Consider the following 16,049-nt stretch of genomic DNA (forward strand, 5'->3'; position numbering starts at 1 on the left):
ATCTGCAGACCAATGGATAGACAGAAAGAGTCAATCAGCAAATGGAGAAGTTTTTGTGATGCTTCACCAACTCTAACTCTTCCGTATGGAAGAAGTGTCTCCTCTGGACTGAGCTGTCTCACAATCTGCTCACCTCCTCTGCCTTGGGTATGTCATGCTTTGAAGTACTTCATGGCTACCAGCCCCTGTTGTTCCCCACTGTGGAACCAACGGTGAGGTTCCATCCACCAGAGCCCTGGTTTGGTGCTGCTGGAATGCTTGGAAGAGGGAGTGGAAGGCCATCCCAGCTGCCAATCATGCCTGTTGCCACCAGGCTAACTGCTGTTGGTGTCCAGCCAGACTTCTTTTGCCTGGGGACTGTGCCTGACTACCCACCGGAGATCTGTCCCTATGCATCAACTCCCACAAGTTCTCTCCTCAGTTCATTGGTCCCTTCACGATTACCCCTCGCATCAATCCATTATTTTCTATCTCCAGCTGCCACTGACTTTCAGGATCACACCTACCTTCCATGTGTCCTACCTCAAGCCCATTGTCCAAGAGCCGTGCAACCCATCTGAGCATACACCTCTGGAACCGATTGGTGGAAGGTCATCTAGTGTATACAGTCTGCTAGTTGAAGGATTCATGTTGTCATGGACAATGTGTGTAGTACATCGTTAACTGCGAAGGTTGTGGCCGAAAGGAAAGATCTTGGGTGCCATCTAGTTTCATGAAGGATTTATACCAGACCCATTTGGATCTCCCTGGGCCATTAGGCGCCAGTCATGGTTGTGGGGGTTCCTGTCCGGCTTCCACAGGCAGGCACACCGCAGTCGCCACCTGCCACAAGTTTCCAGCTCATCGCCTGCAGCCTTTTTAAACCCAATTCTCATTCACAGTGTCTGTTCACTCAGTGAACCTGCCATACTCAACCAGTTCTTCCTAGCCTTCAATTACCTTGTCGCCTTGTTAAACAGGAAACAAGAGGGGAATTGATGCTTTGTAAGAAAATGTGTAAAATTCATGGCAGAAAAGACAAAGCGGAAGACATATCTTAAACACAAGAGATTCTGCAGTTGCTGGGAATCTTGAGCAACACACACAAAATATAGGAGGAACTCAGTAAGTCAGGCAGCATCTGTGGAGAGGAGTAAACATCGATGTTTCAAACTGAAACCCTTGGTAAGAAATTGGCAGAAGATAGAACATGTCCTGATTATATTTACTAAATGCAATATGAATAAAATATATTTTGGAAATAAAACAATCGGCAGGCACCCCCTCACTTGTTCCACAGGCGTAGTGCTATGGTAAAGCTGCTGCAAGTCTGCATGGCTCTGGAATCAAATAGATCACTCCTCTCTGTTTCACTGGATACATCTTCCTGCTAATCACAGGTGCATTTGGTTTAGTGGCTTTTATCAGTTAAGAATAACATTCTAGTAACACTTCCCTCTGCAGGATGTAGTCACCCATTCCACTACAGACACCAAAGTGCTTTTCATGATGTTGTGGAGTTGAAAGCACTCATCAAAATCTTCCTAGTCATTGACCTAATGTGTCTTCAAAACTGTCATTCGTCTCCAGGATGCAATTTCTTTCCAACACCATTACTCCTGAACAGTTCAGGAGCTCTCACTCCATACCTTCAAGAAATTCCCACCTCTGTCATCACTTTCTCTGCTTCCCTCACCCCCAGCCTGGGTTTGTACTGCAGCTCTTGTACAGGTGTTTGCAGCCTTTTGTTATCACATGTAAGACTACAGATGGGGAAAAAAAAACAGATCCACAAGATTACTGCAAACATCATGAACTATGGAATTAGAATTGCATCTGCCTTCTGCAGTTTCTACTGTGTATCTCAAGGAAGATTACTTTGCAGTTAATGACTTCTTAATGCATTTTCCCTTAAAGAAAAGATCACCAGCTTGCCCATAATCTTATCCAACTCCCTTCTAATCGGCCCAGTTCAGGCAATTTGTTCCCAGATGTGCACTTCAAGGCAGACAGTCTGCTCAGCTTTCCCAGGTCACAGCAGAGCAGATTTCTGGCTCTCCTTTTCTACTCTTTTTCACTCAGGAGAAATCAAACATAGAAATCTCAGGCTGTCCTTACTCCACAGCATCCAAAGCCTTCCAGTATCCAAAGAGCCAGTACCATTGCTATTTGCCTACTGAATAAATCCCAGCTTCAAAGGGTAATAATTTGCAGTTTCCATCATTATCTTGATGTTAAGCTACCTTAATTCTTGTTATCTTTGTTGACCCCATACTCTGGAATATTCTGCTTTGCTGTCCTTATTTAAACTCTTTTTCAAGAAAGAAAAATCATTGCATTCATTGTACATTTATGTTCAGCTATATAGTGCTCAGATCTGTACGCATGTAACAAATCCAGGATATTTTATTTTCAAATTAAAGCAGTACATAGAAATTAGTTGCACCAATTGAATAAGCTGAAGGGTAGAGACTGGAGACTCCCTAATTATAAAAATCTGCATTACTATTGCATTCTTCAATGTTAGAAGCTGTAATTTTAAGGCGCTTGCATAGTCTGACCACATAATTGAGCTGATGAACTAATGTAAAGAGAATGCAGCAGGTTTTGATCCAGTGTCGGTCCACGGCCTCTCTTGTGCCAAGATGAAGGCACCCTCAGGGTGGAGGAACAACACCTTATATTCCTTCTAGATAGCCTCCAATCTGATAGCATGAAGATCTATTTCTCCTTCTGGAAAACAAATCCCACCCCGCTTCCCATATTCCCTACTCTGACCTTTTACCTCTTCTCCCCTGCCTATTATTTCGCTCTGGGTCCCCTCCTCCTTCCTTAACTCTTATTTTCCATTTTTCATTCCAATCAGATTCTTTCTTCTCCAGCCCTTGCCCTTTCTCACCCACCTGGCTTCATCTATCACCTTCCAGCTAGCCTCATTCTCCCCTAACCTTTTATTTCTGGCATCTTCCCCCTTCCTTCTCCTGAAGAAGGATCTCGGCCTGGAACTTAGACAATCTATTAATTTCCATAGATGCTGAGTTCTTCCATCATATTGCGTGTGTTCTTTTGAATTTCCAGCATCTGCAGACTTTCTTGTGTTTGGTTTTATCTGCCTTTTCAGGCAAATATATTAAAAATTATAATCTAAGTAGCACCATTCAGAAACTAGAAACAGGGATTTTTTTCTGTCAACATCAGGGAAAATAAATTATTAAACACTTAAGATTGGGGAAAGCATCCTTGGTTTCTATTCCTCAGTCAACGTGGCTAAAACAGGTCTTCCAGTCCAGCTGATAGAATGATTGCAGACACTATCTGTGTCAAAGCTGGGTTTTATCATTCTATATTATAATAGGAACATTAATATCTACTTCTTGGGCGTAAAGCTCTTTTCTGCTTTAGAATCTTGAAAAAGATTGGTAAATCATGATACTTCGTTTACTTAATCTGTTTTGTTTTGTGCAGCCTGAAAATTTGGGTGCTTTATTTGCCTACAATACAAAAATAATGAAATGCAGCTGCACACATAAAAATTGCTGGGGTGAGTGCAGCAGGCCAGGCAGCATCTTTAGGAAGAGGTACAGTCGACGTTTCGGGCCAAGACCCTTCGGCAGGACTAACTGAAAAAAGATATAGTAAGAGATTTGAAAGTGGGAGGGGGAGGGGGAGATCCAAAATGATAGGAGAAGACAGGAGGGGGAGGGATGGAGCCAAGAGCTGGAAAGCTGATTGACAAAAGAGATATGAGAGGATCATGGGACGAGAGGCCTAGGGAGAAAGAAAGGGGGAGGGGGGATTCCCAGAGGATAGGCAAGGAGTATAGTGAGAGGGACAGATGGAGAAAAAGAGAGAGAAAAAATATAATAATGATAAATAAATAACGGATGGGGTACGAAGGGGAGGTGGGGCATTAACAGAAGTTAGAGAAGTCAACGTTCATACCATCAGGTTGGAGGCTACCCAGACGGAATATAAGGTGTTGTTCCTTCAACCTGAGTGTGGCTTCATCTTGACAGAAGAGGAGGCCGTGGATAGACATATCAGAATGGGAATGGGATGTGGAATTAAAATGTGTGGACACTGGGAGATCCTGCTTTCTCTGGTGGACAGAGCGTAGGTGTTCAGCGAAACGATCTCCTATCCTTCGTCGGGTCTCGCCAATATAGAGGAGGCCACATCGGGAGCACTGGATGCAGTATATCACCCCAGCTGATTCGCAGGTGAAGTGTCGCCTCACTTGGAAGGACTGTCTGGGGCCCTGAATGGTGGTGAGGGAGGAAGTGTAAGGGCATGTGTAGCACTTGTTCTGCTTACAAGGATAAGTGCCAGGAGGGAGATCGGTGGGGACGAATGGACAAGGGAGTCACGCAGGGAGTGATCCCTGTGGAAAGCAGAGGGGGGGGGGGATGGAAAGATGTGCTTAGTGGTGGAATCCCGTTGGAGGTGGCAGAAGTTACGGAGAATTATATGTTGGACCTGGAGGCTGGCGGGGTGGTAGCTGAGGACAAAGGGAACCCTATTCCTAGTGGGATGGTGGGAGGATGCGGTGAGAGCAGATGTGCGTGCTTAGTGGTGGGATCCCGTTGGAGGTGGCGGAAGTTATGGAGAATTATATGTTGGACTCGGAGTCTGCTTTCTGTGGGATCGCCCCCTACGCAACTCCCTTGTCCATTTGTCCCCCCCCCCCCATCCCTTCCCACTGATCTCTCTCCCAGTACTTATCCTTGTAAGCGGAACAAGTGCTACACATGCCCTTACACTTCCTCCCTCACCAGCATTCAGGGCCCCAGACAGCCCTTCCAGGTGAGGCGACACGTCACCTGTGAGTCGGCTGAGGTGATATACTGCGTCCGGTGCTCCCGATGCGGCCCTCAATATATTGGCGAGTCCCAACGCAGACTGGGACATAGTTTCGCTGAACACCTACGTTCTGTCCGCTAGAGAAAGCAGGATCTCCCAGTGGCCACACATTTTAATTCCACGTCCCATTCCCATTCTGATATGTCTATCCACGGCTTCCTCTACTGTCAAGATGAAGCCACACTCAGGTTGGAGGAACAACATCTTATATTCCGTCTGGGTAGCCTCCAACCTGATGGCATGAACATTGACTTCTCTAACTTCCGTTAATGCCCCACCTCCCCTTCGTACCCCATCCGTTATTTATTTATCATTATTATATATTTTTTTTCTCTCTCTTTTTCTCCCTCTGCCCCTCTCACTCTACTCCTTGCCCATCCTCTGGAATTCCCCCTCCCCCTTTCTTTCTCCCTAGGCCTCCCGTCCCATAATCCTCTCATATCCCTTTTGCCAGTCAACTTTCCAGCTCTTAGCTTCATCCCTCCCCCTCCTGTCTTCTCCTATCATTTTGGATCTCCCCCTCCCCCTCCTACTTTCAAATCTCTTACTACCTCTTCTTGCAGTTAGTCCTGACGAAGGGTCTCAGCCCCAAACGCCAATTGTACCTCTTCCAATAGATGCTGCCTGGTCTGCTGCATTCACCAGCAATTTCTATGTGTGTTGCTTGAAATTCCAGCATCTGCAGATTTCCTCGTGTTTGCGTTTTGAAATGCAGCTAAACATTTTAGGATTTCCTGGAAACATGTAATTGCAGTATATAATTGTGTTCTTTTTAATTTTGCCCCCTATTTTATCTGTATTCTCCCACTTGCCTTCCGTTAGAGCCACAGAATCACATAGGAGGGAAACATACTTTCTGCCTACTGACTCCATGGCAACCATCAACCGTTCACTTATCTAATTTTGCACTAATCCCATTTCATTCTCTTGTGTTCCTATTGACTCTTCTCAGTTTCTATCACCAATTTACACTTTTTCATTGGTCGATCAACTTATAAGCATGGATGCCTTTGTGATGCAGAAGGAAACAGGAGCATCTGGAAGAAACCTACATGGTCACAAGGAGATAAAAGAAAATTATGAAGATGCTAGAATTCTAAGCAACACACACAAAATGCTGGAGGAACTCAGCAGGCCAGGCACCATCTAGGAAAAGAATACAGTCAGTATTTCAGGTTGAAACATTGATGCTGCCCAGCCTGCTGAGTTCCTCCAGCATGTTGTGTGGTCACAGGGAGAACGTGCAAATTCCACACAAGAGATCAGGATCGAACCTGGATCACTGAAGCAGTGAGACATGAACCTTACCAGTTGTACCACTATGCTGTCCATTTCTATTTTGTCTCTCTTAGATTTTCCCTTCTCTCTTACTTTCATTCAAAATTCAGCAGTAGAAAATTCCAGAATAAATTTGTAAAAGAAAAGGTTTAGAGACTGCAGTTACCTGAAATCTAAATTGAATATAAGAAAGTCCTATCTGTGTAGAGATACCCTCACAGTCAATGTAACAGTTAAAACCTGACATTGAAAATAGAGGAATGTTGAGCTTGTCACCTGAATCCCTATTCCCTATTATAATACTGTTTCATAGGACCGGATATTGGAAAATTGGATGCAGAGATCAGTTTGTCTGATTCACAATGCTTTCAATGTTCTGGTCATTAATTTTAATCATCAGAAAATCATAGATTCTAAATCCTAAATATAATGCCAAGCTCTTCAATTCGTCTCCTGTCAACTGAACCTCCGCATCATTAATGTTTTCTAAGGGAAAAGAGCTATATCAAGATTCAAGTTTTATTTATCACACATACATCAAAACATATAGTGAAATATATTTTAATGGGTTTTATGATCATCATAAATATTACACAAGCCCTGATCCTTAGATTTGTGCTTCAGGTCCTATTTCCCCGTGAAAAAGCAAAGAACATAACAGGAATTAAGGGCACCTGTACGGAAGATATGAAAGATGAAAAGATCAGATTGAAAATGCATCCAATCTAGGGCAATAATCTCTTTCCACTAAAGCGAAGATCACTAAATCCACTGTGCAGCATTTCCCTGACTTTTCCATTGCTCCTGCAAAAATATATACACTCCGTCTACACTCAGGGAAAAAAAAATATGAACACTTGTGTGAAGAGGCTGTGACAAAAAGTAACTGAACAAAATCAAAAATGCAGAACAATCTAAGCTCACAGGTAATCCATCCTCCCAGCTTGCTGCAATCAAATCTAGTTTTCTTCAGCCTGAACTCCAGAATTTCTTACTTAAACACCTTTCCCCAGCACTCGTGTCAATCTGGCTTACTCAGTGAAAAAAAAACAACTGCTTCTAGCCTTTCTCATAAGGTCAAAGAGACCTAGAGGACAGAACTGACTCAGTTGCCATGGTAAATGTAATAAATGTCTAGGCTTATCAGTAGTTACAAAATCACTTTTTAGTTAACGTGGTGGTGTTGTGTTAACCCTTTCCCATCCAGACTTAATTAAAATAATTAGATTATCCATAAAGGAAAGAAAATAGGAATAAAGCTAACATTGGACTTCAACACTTTATTCACAAATTCTGAGTAGACCGTGTATTTGTATTTCAGCCATGGCAGCATGGATTCTACAAGATACTCTATCACCAACAGTCAGAAAACTCTGCAGAGTGCAAAGGTCAATGCCAAAACTCTCAATGTGAGCTCAAAGCACCACATGTCCAGAAGATCATGTTTCACATATTAAAATTAGGCAGTACTGTAAATGAAAATAAAGAGATGGCTTGTTTTACAAACATAAATCTTATACTACTATTCTTGAATTTCTATTATTCAGCACTCTGGGACTATCTTAAGAGTGAATGGAAAATCAAATGACAGAACTTAATGAACTACATTTACCTGGGAAAATGAAACGCAGAAAGCAGGCACTAATATTACCTCCATGCTGCCATGAGCCCTTGCTCATGTTGAATTACCTCTGCTCTTTGGGAGTTGGACAAGTACCGATATACACTAAGTGGCCACTTTATTAGGTACATCCTGCACCTAATAAAATGGCTACCAGGTGTAGGTTCATGGTCTTCTGCTGCTGTACCTTACTCATTTCAAGGTGTGACATGTATGTTCCTCTTTACACCACTGTCGTAACACATGGTTATTTGTGTAACTGTCACTTTCCTGTGAGCTTGAACCAGTCCAGTTATTCTCCTCTGACCTCTTTCATTAACAAAGTACTTTCACTCACAGAACTGCCACTTGCTGGATGATTTTTGTTTGTTTTTTGCACCGTTCTCTACAAACTCTAGAGACTGCTGTGCGTGAAAATCCCAGAAGATCAGCGGTTTCTGGGATACTCAAACCACTCTGTTTGCCACCAACAATCATCAGTCAAACTCATTTAAATCACATTTCTTCCCCTTTCTGATATTTGGTCTAAACAGCAACTGAACCTCTTGACCATGTCTGTATGCATTTATGCATTCATTTGCTACCCCATCATTAACTGGTTGGATATTTACATTAACAAGTAGGTGTACAGGTGTACCTAATAAAGTGGCCACTGACGGTTTCAAATTACAGCAATTTATATAAAAGGGAGATATGAGCCCAATTCATTTGTGCTGTGTCTTTGAGTATTGCAAAAAGAAATTCCATTGGTCTGGTCTTCCATTTTTCCAATAATTATTCAATTGTTTTCTCAAAAGTGAAAATATTAGCATTTTTTAATATTTCTGTATAATACGTCCTTCAGTCCTTATGCAATTTTCAATATAAATAGAATTTCTCCCAATCCCTTTCTTTGGTTTCTTAATGGCAATTTTTAAAGTAAAGTTCCATCACCAGACTGCTCAACAGGAGGGGTTGTTCTTCACTTACGTCTCATCATCTTGAAAACATATCCCATAGATTCTTCCAGCTTTTTGGCAGCAATTATACAGTGAACTCAGCTAATATATCTTAAAACATAGTCCTTCGAACAATTCTAGTGGATAATCTCTGAATGATATTTTGAAATTAAGGTCCTTTTTTCATACAAAGCTGTGCACTGCAAGCTACAGCTCTGTGGCCTCCCTGACATATGTATTTCATAAATTCTAAAGAGTACCTGTACTCACTGAAAACCCTGCCTTCCATTATTAACAATAAATACAAATGAAAGATGTTAGAAACACTCAGCAGGCCAGACAGCAGGAAGAATGAGAAATGGACTTATCATGTCAGGTTATTCTTTTTATTGATGCTGCCGGGCCTCTGGAATTATCTGTTTTTATTTCAGATTTTCATCTACTGCAGCGTTTTTTTCTGTTATCAGTTTCAGTGGTTAATGTCTTTGCAGACTTTCTGTCAAACTGACCATAGGTGGGTGAAAGAACCCCAACAGTCTCTTCTAATTTAGCTTCCTTTGTGGCACATTCTTTCTCTTGGCACACCATACATATGTCTTGACTTCATGTGCAATCAAAATCCACATTTTATCACTGGTGATACTGACAAGAGTCTGTACACTAGAGTTATGCATAAGCAAAATCACTTATTTAAAATGAATAGTTCAGCAATGCATGTGTGATTGTCCATGCATTTCAGCTTGGTATCCAATTGATTTTCCATTCATTAGCGTAAATCATTGACATCATTTTGATATATTAATGCAGTGCATTTAAATGACATTAATTCATGTCCAATTGTGCCTCTCAGTATGCCCCAGCAGTTAATTAAAATGTTGTTGCTTCGTAAAATCCATATACAGATTACCAAGCACTTACCGCCACGTAATTCCTGCCGCCTACTGTAAGGAGTTTATACTTTGTCTCCCTGACTCTGTGGGTTTCCTCCGGATGCTCTGGTTTCCTCTCACATTCCAAAGACATACTGGTCGGTAGGTTAATTGGTTATTGTAAATTGTCCTGTGATTAGGCTAGGGTTAAATTGGGGGGCTGTTGGGCGACATGGCTCGAAAAGCCAAAACGACCTACTCCACGCAGTATCTCAATAAATAAATAGATAAGTAAATAACTGGCTTATATAAGGTAGAAATCATTGTCTATACAGTACGATGTGCACCCTCTTTTAATGGTTGCCAACCTTGGAAGTATGTCCCTTGTATTGTTAATTCTAACATTAAATTAGGTTTATTTAAAAATTGTCCTTTTAAATTGATATGGATAAAATGTAATCTTGCATTTGATGTTTGAGTACCACTTTAAATAATTGTGCTAATTAGGACTATATATAATCCATCAGGCAAAATCTGAAAAAAAATTGTTATAAGACTCAAAAGACACAAATGTTTGCATAACATTGGTGTGTATTAATTGTTTTGTTATTCTGATAACTTTTTATTTAATTGGGTAATTTATTTAATTTACATGCAAATGTTAATTATTTAGGAAACAGACTTTCTCCTTTAACTCCAAAACCAAAAAACAGATTTTAAGCAGGTGGAATCCCAACTGAATGTTGGGATTCAATCACAGGACAATTTACAATCTACAGTGAACAAGCACTGTAGCATGCCTATTAGTGATTGCCCAAGTATTATGTCCACAAAATATAGAACAAATACAGCCTGTTAGCCAGTCATTAGCAAAGTTGTGTGAGAAGTCACTAAACACACTATCCAATGCCACTTTCTTACCAATAATCTGTGCACTAATATTAATTTCTGTTCTATCAGATCATTTCACTCCAGATCTCACTGCTGCTTTAGGCAAGATGTGAACATTCTGGAGGTGAGTTTCTGCTCATTCAAGGCAAAATTTGGTTGAATGGAGCATTGAACTCAAATCACCTACGCCAGTGCAAATATTCTTCCATGAACAAAGAACAATACTGCACTTAATCCCGAGGACGTCACTGTTAGAGTTCCACAAAGTAGCCAGACTAAATTATCTTCAGCCACAATGATAAATTTTCACCCTTCGTATTGTCGGAAATACTAACAATTGGAGCTTTGTCAGCTCTCTCATGAATTACAAAGCAATGCATAGCTAGCTGCAGGTGACCCTGGAGCATTCTCAGGGCTGAGTAGAGAAGTGACAGGCAACATAACTTCGCCCAAGTGCCAGGCAATAACTACCTCCCCGTCACTCTCAGCACTCTCAGCAATTATGTACTTTCTGAGCATTAGAGGTTGGGTTTTCTGCAATGAACAACTCTTTTGATGTTCTAAAGCCTCTGCACCAAGATACAAGTCAGAAATACAATGGAACATATTCCTCTTGCTTGGGTGAGTGAACAGCTCATTGCAGTCTTGTTGACTACACACTTATAATCACCTAAAACTATTTCTATTGGAATTAGAGCAAATTGTCCACTTACTGTGAGCTGTCTGCTTGTTCCAAGAATCTGATGTGCTTGTTCTGGGATGCTACAGTTTCTTGACAATCCACCCATCTGAAACAACAATTTGCTGTGAGTTTGTTTGCTACTGACATATTTATAGTTGCTACTTCCTAAATTGTCTAGATCCTTGAACTTCACATTATTTCATTTCTCTGAATGAAATGATGCCAGTTGTTGAAAATTCTGCTTTCATTCAGTGGGAAAGATCAATGCTTGGAAAAAGTCTGAATAAGCTCTGTTTATAAAAGTAAATGAATCAGAGGTAGTGAGGAGAAGTCATAAAACTGGAAAATGAATGAATGAATATTTTTATTAGAAATAATCAAATAAATAAAAAGAAATATTCAGTATCTATTAATCTGATAAAATTAATTGATAGTGAAATCATTGTTGTGTGATGGATGTTCACTTTCCAGGGAAGTGAAAGAGGCTGATTGCTAAACTCAGCTTTCTAGCACAGCAGCATGACCTTTCCAAAGGGTCAATTGTTGGTGATAAAGTTAAACTTTTAACAAATATTCTTTGCTCAGCTTTTTGTTGTAAACAAGAATTAGTCTTCAGTTCTTAATGTAAATTACAAGCAGTACTCAGTTTGAAGTTAAAAGCACCGCTTTGCAAACAACAGTGTTACAAAACACAGACTGTTAATCCAAGGGGGGGGGGGCGGGGTTTGGCTGCTAAGGGATGTGGATTGCAAAGTGAAGTGACCATGAGACTTCTCGTCTGCATTTGCCAAATGCAAGTCAATGGAGTTATGTCATTGAGTATATCAAACATCAAACAAATTGGGATGTTCGTGTACTCAGAGCATTAATTGTGGGTGGCTGGGATCTCTTTCGCCAGATGCTTTTGACCATCTGTATAAACTTTGTCCCAACAAAGGTATCTGGAAAACATCACATGCAGGTGATGTCATACAGAAAAAAAATTATAAATATTAGAACACTTTGGGAATTGTTAGGAATGACAAGGTGAATAACAGGACAGGATGCTAGAAAGAAAAACTACAATTAATTCCTCAACCTTCACTTTCTACGACAGATGACTCATTTGTCTGCAACTCGTTGGTATGTTCAAGCAACACACATCAAAGTTGCTGGTGAATGCAGCAGGCCAGGCAGCATCTGTAGGAAGAGGTGCAGTCGACGTTTCAGTCCTGACGAAGGGTCTCGGCCTAAAACGTCGACTGCACCTCTTCCTACAGATGCTGCCTGGCCTGCTGCGTTCACCAGCAACTTTGATGTGTGTTGCTTGAATTTCCAGCATCTGCAGAATTCCTGTTGTTTTCGTTGGTATATTCTTCTAGTTTGGAAGAATTGTTCAGAAATCCTTTGCAGTCTGTAAATATTTTGAAATTTGGATATCATTTATAAATCAGAAATCCTCTAAGTGCTAAGTGTGTATTAACAACTACAGTATTTGACCAGAATTAAGCATTTATCATTAAAAATAAAATAAACCGTGTTGAAACTATGTGGTGGAGTGCATTCGGTAAACACGCTCCTTACACGCATGCATTCACACACACACAGACATTGCCTTGTCATTCTGCTTTCATTGTGATGAGTGAACACATTGTCTTCCCCGGTATAGTCTCATAATTAACCCACTATTTCTCCCCAGCATTGCTACGTACATCAGATTCAGACACCAAAAATTTAGTTTGATTTCATTCTTCATTTGTACTTAATAGTAAGTGTGCAATTGTGTTGAGCATCCTGCTGTCATCTCCTGGCATCCACCAGGTCCTAAACTGAGCTGATGCACTCAGGGTGGCTTTATGGTGCCTTTCCTGCCATACTGCAAAATAGACCATTTCCTTAGTAATGGAGATATGTAAATGTGGATATGTTGTTTGTATATTGTATTTAATATGTATATTCCTGTTTATTTTGTAATATGATTGTAATTACATTGTGGGGTGCATCATAATCTAATTAATTGTCTTAAGTTAACATTGTTGGTAATTAAATTTGGTATGTCCTCGAGCCCAAAGAAGGTGCTCATCACCCTCAGTATGAGAGGGAGATGGGGCTGCCGGGAGTTCACACTGAGCAAAGATAGGTACGGAGCTGTTATTGTGTTTTCTTGTAGATATCTTTTTGTAAATATTGGCAATTTTTCACCATTTTCACTCACTTTGACTATTTTTTGCAAGTTTGATTTTTGACACAACTAATATACACGCATGCACTAAAGTGCTAAGCAACTCCAGCCATTTTCCTTTGGAAAAAGTAAAGGTAATAAACCACATTTTAGCAATCTACTTTGTTATCTGGAATTATCTCCTCCTTGGTAGGGCAAGGGGACCCAACACTCAAGCAGAGGGTATTGGCAGCTAGACCTCACCAAAGAACAGGGAAGTAAGCTAATTCTTGAAGAGAAGGTGGACACAATACCTCCCTATTGAAGAGAGATATCAATAACAGATAGGGCTTAAAATCTTACTTTGTGTTCAGCGCTTTGTGGACAGGAAACCCAATACCATCAAAGTTGGAAATGAAGCTTGCAAGGGATTTGACATTTTAGTAGTCTATAATTGAGTAAAGTGGAAACTGTTTTCATTATTTCCCATTGTTGTATCTAATTACAATGTACAGGAGTAAAATAAGACTCCAAGGCAATAGTTACACATGATAAAATTCTTATTCTGTAAGTATTGCAAAGAAGGGGTTCAGAGATTCACAGCAGTTCTCCCTATGGAAGTTTACTGAAAGTGGATTTATTGATAAGGCCTCTGTGGTAAAGATCCACACACAGAGGCAGAGGATGGTTGGTTTCACTGATTCTCAGAAATACTCTCCCCAGAGAAGATTTTGAAATGTTTGACAGTAGATAGCTGATATAATGATTGCTCTCTGTAATATCCAGAGGAATGGGCTACAGATATGGAAGAAATTGACAGATATAAGCATAAAGGCCAAGGATAATAGTCCCAGTGAGTTCTTTTAAACAGGATTTCTTCAAATTTTAGGTTTGTCCTCAGAATCTTAGGTTACAGATTTGAGGCCAGTCAACAACTTCCTCACAGTCTTATTGTTTAGCAAGCATGGAGCAGAGTAGCAGAAGTTACAATCGTTAGATTGGTAATTACCTTACTAATATCACATTTACTGAGATATTGTGAAACATCATTAGTACAAAGAGGTAGTACAAAGGAAAATCAATACCAGCCTGTTGAATAGAAAATTCTATTTATGGTTACAGAGAAAGAGCTGTGCAGGTAGACCAGTAAAGTGTAAGGGTCACAATGAGGTAGACTGAGAGATTCACATCCAAACCTGACACATTTAATACTGTTGTCATACTGCAATTATAACAGCCCTTCACAATGGATAGTGTTGGCACATAACCAAGTGGTTAAGGCGTTCGTCTGGTGATTTGAAGGTCGCTAGTTTGAGTCTCAGCTGAGGCAGTGTGTTGTGTCCTTGAGCAAGGCACTTAACCACACATTGCTCTGCGACAACACCTGTGCCAAGCTGTATCGACCCTAGTGCCCTTCCTTTGGACAACATCAGTGGCGTGGAGAGGGGAGACTCGCAGCATGGGCAACTACCGGTCTTCCATACAACCTTGCCCAGGCCTGCACCCTGGAAACCTTCCAAGGCGCAAATCCATGGTCTCACAGGACTAACGGATGCCTACTTATTTATTTATTCACAATAGATAGCATTCCTGTTAGAATTTTTATACCATAACCTGTTATGATGAAACTTAATTTGTGAACTCGAATCAGCTGGGTTACTTATGACAAACATAGCCCAAATAAATGCCACATCATTGGTAAGATAAATTAGAAGAACACTGAGACTTTAATTTAACTTGAGAGTTTAATTATCCAGAAAATGTCAATCAGTCTAAACCACACAATGTTTCTATGGGAAAATAAGACAAGTACTAACTAGAACACAGGTGTTCTTTCTATTTATTTACCTTTAGAAATCTGTTGGTAAGATATGTATTTATTGTCCAACCTTAAGTGACCTTAAGAAGATGGTGTGAATCATCTTTTTAAACTTCTGCTATCCTTTTGTCATAGTATTGTGGGAAGGAGTTCCAGGATTTAGACCCAACCTCAATGTTGTATTTCCAAGGCAGGATGGTATGCTACTTGGAGGGTGGTGGTATTAACATTTTAAACTGTTTGATTTGATCAATGCACAATCACCTACACTGAACTGAATATATCCCAATTAGTGCAACTTGTTTTCCTTTCACCCTTGAACCTTGAATGTTGATCTCATGATTCTGCATAGTATCTTTTCCAAGCCAAATATAAGCCTGGAATGGCTGGCTTTATTGAGGCAACTACAATTAACATCTGCCCACAAGTTAAGTACAAGTTTATCTTTTGCTGAGCGACCAAGGTCAACCTGAGTTCCCAAATTATAAAGGTATGAACTTTACTTTATACTTTATTGTCGCCAAACAATAATTGGAGGGGTCAAGAAGGAAAGAAGGAACAACTTCACACAATATATTGTCTGCAACAGCATAAATTAACAAAAAAAATGAAAGTCTTCAACAAACAGCAAAACCACAACATCTGACTTCCACAGCTGTTAAGTCTATTTTGAGCTTTGACAGCTTCTGAGGGTCCCTGACATTCAACTATTAAAAAAAAATCAATGAAAGATTATTTTCAAAAATAAAAATTATTAAAAATTTTAAGCATCTACCATCAGGCAGGAAGTGCAGAAAAATGAAGTCCAACATCACCAGCATCAACTACCTCCCTTCAACCATTTGTTTCTTCAACCAACTGGCATAACCCTGATCTCAAAGGTATAATAACTCCATAACCACTTTGATCACCTTACTCAAAATTGGGCTTCATAGTTTTCATTCTAATTGTGTTCTTTCTTGTAAAAACTCT

Source organism: Mobula birostris, chromosome 3 (assembly GCF_030028105.1).
Source record: "Mobula birostris isolate sMobBir1 chromosome 3, sMobBir1.hap1, whole genome shotgun sequence".
Lineage (NCBI taxonomy): Eukaryota > Metazoa > Chordata > Chondrichthyes > Myliobatiformes > Myliobatidae > Mobula > Mobula birostris.